This window comes from Arachis hypogaea, chromosome 7, assembly GCF_003086295.3.
Source record: "Arachis hypogaea cultivar Tifrunner chromosome 7, arahy.Tifrunner.gnm2.J5K5, whole genome shotgun sequence".
Lineage (NCBI taxonomy): Eukaryota > Viridiplantae > Streptophyta > Magnoliopsida > Fabales > Fabaceae > Arachis > Arachis hypogaea.
The window spans coordinates 27,487,575-27,493,774 of record NC_092042.1 but is presented as its reverse complement, the minus strand read 5'-3'; the positions used below and the strand labels follow the sequence as shown (position 1 = coordinate 27,493,774).

At 39.4% G+C, this 6,200-nt stretch overlaps 1 non-coding gene across 1 annotated transcript; it reads right to left on the bottom strand.

Moving 5' to 3' along the window:
• Window positions 1-3,729: 3,729 nt before the first annotated feature.
• Window positions 3,730-3,837, bottom strand: LOC112704194 (small nucleolar RNA R71). Its single transcript, XR_003154830.1, has one exon. It is a non-coding gene; the product is annotated as a small nucleolar RNA R71 (small nucleolar RNA).
• Between the last annotated feature and the right edge of the window lie 2,363 nt (window positions 3,838-6,200).

The window sequence follows — 6,200 nt, the reverse complement described above, 5'->3', positions numbered from 1 at the left end:
GATGAGCGGATAATTTATACGCTTTTTGGCATTGTTTTTAGTATGTATTTAGTATGTTTTAGTTAGTTTTTATTATATTTTTATTAGTTTTTATTTAAAATTCACCTTTCTGGGCTTTACTATGAGTTTTTGTGTTTTTCTGTGATTTCAGGTATTTTCTGGCTGAAATTGAGGGACTTGAGCAAAAATCTGATTCAGAGGCTGAATAGGACTGCAGATGCTATTGGATTCTGACCTCCCTGCACTCGAAGTGGCTTTTCTGGAGCTACAGAAGCCCAATTGGCACGCTTTTAACTGCGTTAGAAAGTAGACATCCTGGGCTTTCCAGGAATATATAATAGCCCACACTTTGCTCGAGATTTGATGGCCCAAACCGGTGTTCCAAATCAGCTCAAGATTGCCCGGCGTTAAACGCCGGAACTGGCACAAAAGTGGGAGTTAAACACCCAAACTGGCACAAAAGCTGGCGTTTAACTCCAAGAAGAGTCTCTACACATGAAAGCTTCAATGCTAAGCCCAAGAACACACCAAGTGGGCCCGGAAGTGGATTTTTATGCCATTTACTCATTTTTTGTAAACCCTAACTACTAGTTCTCTATAAATAGGACCTTTTGCTATTGTATTTTCATCTTTGGATCAATTTAGATGTTAGGATCATCTTGGGACGTCTAGTTCTTAGATCATGGGACTGGCCTCTCGGCCATGTCTAGACCTTGTTCTTATGTATTTTCAACGGTGGAGTTTCTACACACCATAGATTAAGGTGTGGAGCTCTGCTGTACCTCGAGTATTAATACAATTACTATTGTTCTTCTATTTAATTCAGCTTATTCTTGTTCTAAGATATCACTTGTTCCTCAACTTGATGAATGTGATGATCCGTGACACTCATCATCATTCTCACCTATGAACGTGTGCCTGACAACCACCTCCGTTCTACCTTAGATTGAGTGGATATCTCTTGGATTCCTTAATCAGAATCTTCGTGGTATAAGCTAGAATTGATGGCGGCATTCTTGAGAATCCGGAAGGTCTAAACCTTGTCTGTGGTATTCTGAGTAGGATTCAAGGATTGAATGACTGTGACGAGCTTCAAACTCGCGATTGTGGGGCGTTAGTGACAGACGCAAAAGAATCACTGGATTCTATTCCGACATAATCGAGAACTGACAGATGAATAGTCGTGCTGTGACAGAGCGCGTTGAACATTTTCACTGAGAGGACGGGACTGTAGCCAGTGACAACGGTGATGCCCAACATACAGCTTGCCATGGAAAGGAGTAAGAAGGATTGGATGAAGACAGTAGGAAAGCAGAGAGACGAAATGGATAAAGCATCTCCATACGCTTATCTGAAATTCTCACCAATGAATTACATAAGTATCTCTATCTTTATTTTATGTTTTATTCATCTTTTAGTCATTAATCCTCCATAACCATTTGAATCCGCCTGACTGAGATTTACAAGATGACCATAGCTTGCTTCATACCAACAATCTCCGTGGGATCGGCCCTTACTTGCGTAAGGTTTATTACTTGGATGACCCAGTGCACTTGCTGGTTAGTTGTGCGAAGTTGTGACAAAGAGTTGAGATTGCAATTGAGCGTACCATGTTGATGGCGCCATTGATGATCACAATTTCGTGCACCAAGTTTTTGGCGCCGTTGCCGGGGATTGTTTGAGTTTGGACAACTGACGGTTCATCTTGTTGCTTAGATTAGGTATTTTTCTTCAGAATTTTTAAGAATGAATTCTAGAGTTTCAAGGTGATGTTTTCATCATCACCGAAGCTGATTGATTCTCATCAATTTAGCTCTTGAATGCAATGTCCTGCTGAAGGTTGGCTAGCCATGTCTAATTTCTTTAGACTAAAGCTTTAGACTAACATTGCATGATTCCTGGAATTCTTATTAAAAATTCAGAATCTCTTTATTTTATTTTCCATATAAATTTCGAAAAATCCAAAAAAAATTATAAAATCTTAAAATAAAAAATAATTTTATGTTTCTTGTTTAAGTCTAGTGTCTCATTTTAAGTTTGGTGTCAATTGCATGTTTCTATTCTTCTTGCATTTTTTCGAATTCATTCATGTGTCTTCATTGATCTTCAAGTTGTTCTTGATGATTTCCTTGCTCTGATCTTTAAATTCTTTTGTTTTGTGTGTTTTGTTGTTTCTCATATGCATTCTCAATTTATTAGTGTCAATAGTATACAAACTTCTAAGTTTGGTGTCTTGCATGCATTGTTTATTTGGTCTTAGTTGTATTTTGATTATTCCTCATCATTAAAAATTCAAAAAAAAAATTTTTAATTTGTGTCCTTTCAAGTCAATATTACAGAGAATTGAAGATTCAGAACATACAGCAGAGGAATTACACAAAAAAAGCTGGGCGTTCAAAATGCCCAGTGAAGAAGGAAAACTGGCGTTTAAACGCCAGCCAAGGTACCTGGCTGGGCGTTTAACACCCAAAAGGGTAGCATTTTGGGCGTTAAACACCAGAATGGATACCATTCTGGGCGTTTAACACCAGGATGGCACAAGAGGGAAGATTTTGTTTTTAATTCAAATTTCTTTCAAGTTTTCATAATTTTTCAAAATCAAATCTTTTTCAAATCATATCTTTTCAATCATATATTTTCAAAATCAATTTCTTTTTATTTTCAAAAATACTTGCTAACAATTAATGATTTGATTCAACATTTCAAGTGTGTTGCCTTTTCTGTTGAGGAAGGTTTAATGTCTGAATCATATCTTTTAAATTTCTTGTTAGCCAAGTCATTAATTTTAAAAATCAAATCTTTTAAATTGTTTTTCAATCATATCTTTTTAATCACATCTTTTTTTTAAATAGTTTTCAATCATATCTTTTTTATTTCTAATTTCAAAATCTTTTTCAAAAATCACTTTATTTCTTTCCCAATCTTATTTTTCGAAAATCATTTACCATTTCTTAAAATTTCTTTTAATTAATTCACTTTAATTTTCGAAAATTTCTTCCCCTCTTCTCACATCCTTCTATTTATGGACTAACACTCCTCCTCAATACACAATTCGAACTCTATCTTTCTTGATAAGTTCGAATTCTTCTACCTCTTCCTTCTATTTTTCTTTTCCTCTGACACCTCAAGGAATCTCTATACTGTGACATAGAGGATTTCATATTTTCTTGTTCTCTTCTCTTTCATATGAGCAGGAGCAAAGACAAAAGCATTCTTGTTGAGGATGACCCTGAACTTGAAAGGACCTTGAAGCAAAAGCTAAGAAAAGCTAAAGCACAACTCTCTGTAGAGGACCTAACAGAATTCTTCAAACCAAAAGAAGACATGGCAGCCGAAAACAACAACAATGCCAACAATGCAAGGAAGGTGCTGGGTGACTTTACTGCACCTACTCCCGACTTTTATGGGAGAAGCATCTCTATCCCTACCATTGGAGCAAATAACTTTGAGCTTAAGCCTCAATTAGTTTCTTTAATGCAACAGAACTGCAAGTTCCATGGACTTCCATTGGAAGATCCTCATCAGTTTTTAGCTAAATTCTTGCAAATCTGTGACACTGTCAAGACCAATGGGGTTGACCCTGAGGTCTACAGACTTATGCTATTCCCTTTTGCTGTAAGAGATAGAGCTAGGATATGGTTGGACTCACAACCTAAAGAAAGCCTGAACTCTTGGGAAAAGCTAGTCAATGCCTTCTTGGCAAAGTTCTTTCCACCTCAAAAATTGAGTAAGCTTAGAGTGGAAGTCCAAACCTTCAGACAGAAGGAAGGTGAATCCCTCTATGAAGCTTGGGAAAGATACAAATAATTGATCAGAAAGTGTCCCTCTGACATGCTTTCTGAATGGAGCATCATAGGTATCTTCTATGATGGTCTGTCTGAACTGTCCAAGATGTCATTGGACAGCTCTGCTGGAGGATCTCTTCATCTGAAGAAGACGCCCGCAGAAGCTCAAGAACTCATTGAAATGGTTGCAAATAACCAATTCATGTACGCGTCTGAAAGGAATCCTATGAACAATGGGACGAATCAAAAGAAAGGAGTTCTTGAGATTGATACTCTGAATGACATATTGGCTCAGAACAAAATATTGACTCAGCAAGTCAATGTGATTTCTCAAAGTCTGTTTGGAATGCAAGCTGCACCAGGCGGTACTAAGGACGCTTCATATGAAGACGAAGCTTATGATCCTGAGAACCCTTCAATGGAAGAGGTGAATTACATGGGAGAACCCTATGGAAACACCTATAATCCTTCATGGAGAAATCATCCAAATCTCTCATGGAAGGATCAACAGAGACCTCAATAAGGTTTCAACAACAATAACGGTGGAAGAAACAGGTTTAGCAATGGCAAGCCTTTTCCATCATTTTCTCAGCAACAGACAGAGGATTCTAAGCAAAGCCTTTCCGACTTAGCAACCATGGTCTCTGATCTAATCAAAACCACTCAAACTTTCATGACTGAAACAAGGTCCTCCATTAGAAACTTGGAGGCACAAGTGGGTCAGCTGAGTAAGAAAGTTACTGAACTCCCTCCTAGTACTCTTCCAAGCAATACAGAAGAAAATCCAAAAGGAGAGTGTAAGGCCATCAACATGGCCGAATTTAGAGAGGAGAAAGAGGCAGTGAGCACCACTGAGGAAGACCTCAATGGACGTCCACTGGCCTCCAATGAGTTCCCTAATGAGGAACCATGGGAATCTGAGGCTCACACTGAGACCATAGAGATTCTATTGGATTTACTTCTGCCATTCATGAGCTCTGATGAGTATTCTTCCTCTAAAGAGGATGAAGATGTCACTGAAGAGCAAGTTACTAAGTACCTTGGAGCAATCATGAAGCTAAATGACAAGTTATTTGGTAATGAGACTTGGAAGGATGAAGTCCCTTTGCTCACCAAAGAACTGGATGACTTGACTAGGCAGAGATTACCTCAAAAGAGACAGGACCCTGGGAAGTTCTCAATACCTTGTACCATAGGCACAATGACCTTTGAAAAGGCTCTGTGTGACCTAGGGTCAAGCATAAACCTCATGCCTCTCTCTGTAATGGAGAAACTAGGGATCTTTGAGGTACAAACTGTAAGAATCTCACTAGAGATGGCAGACAATTCAAGAAAACAAGCTTATGGACTTGTAGAAGATGTTCTGGTAAAAGTTGAAGACCATTACATCCCTGCTAATTTCATAGTCCTAGAGACTGGGAAGTGCGTGGATGAATCCATCATCCTTGGCAGACCCTTCCTAGCCACAGTAAAGGCTGTGATTGATGTTGACAGAGGAGAATTGATCATTCAAGTGAATGAAAAATCCTTTGTGTTTAAGGCTCAAGGATATCCCTCTGTAACCATGGAGAGGAAGCATGAAGAGCTTCTCAAAACAGAGTCAAACAGAGCCCCCACAATCAAACTTTAAGTTTGATGTTGGGAGGCCACAACCAAATTCTAAGTTTGGTGTTGAACCCCCACATTCAAACTCTAAGTTTGGTGTTGGGAGGTTCCAACATTGCTCTGAGTATCTGTGAGGCTCCATGAGAGCCCACTGTCAAGCTACTGACATTAAAGAAGCGTTTGTTGGGAGGCAACCCAATGTTATATTTTTCTATTTTCCTTTGTTATTTTATGTTTTCTGTAGGTTGATGATCATGGGAAATCACAAAATCAATTGAAAAAGCAAAAATAGCATGAAAAACAGAAAGAAAAATAGCACACCCTGGAGGAAAATCTGCTGGCATTTAAACGCCAGTGAAGATAGTAGAATGGGAGTTTAACGCCCAGTCTGGCACTATTCTGGGTGTTTAACGCCAGAAAGGGGCACCAGACTGGCGTTTAACACCAGGAATGGGCAAGAAGCTGGCGTTAAACGCCAGAAATGGGCACCAGCTTGGCGTTTAACGCCAGGATTGGCAGAAGGAGCATTTTTGCTCGCCACTTGGTGCAGGGATGAATTATCCTTGACACCTCAGGATCTGTGGACCCCACAGGATCTCCACCTACCCCACCACTCTCTCTCTTCTTCACCCACTCACCAATCACCTCCATAACTCTTCCCCAAAAACCCCTCACCTATCAAATCCTACCATTCTCTTCACCACTCACATCCATCCTTCATAAAACCCTACCTACCTCACCATTCAAATTCAAACCACTTTCCCTCCCAAACCCACCCATAATGGCCGAACCCTACCCTTCTCTCCACCC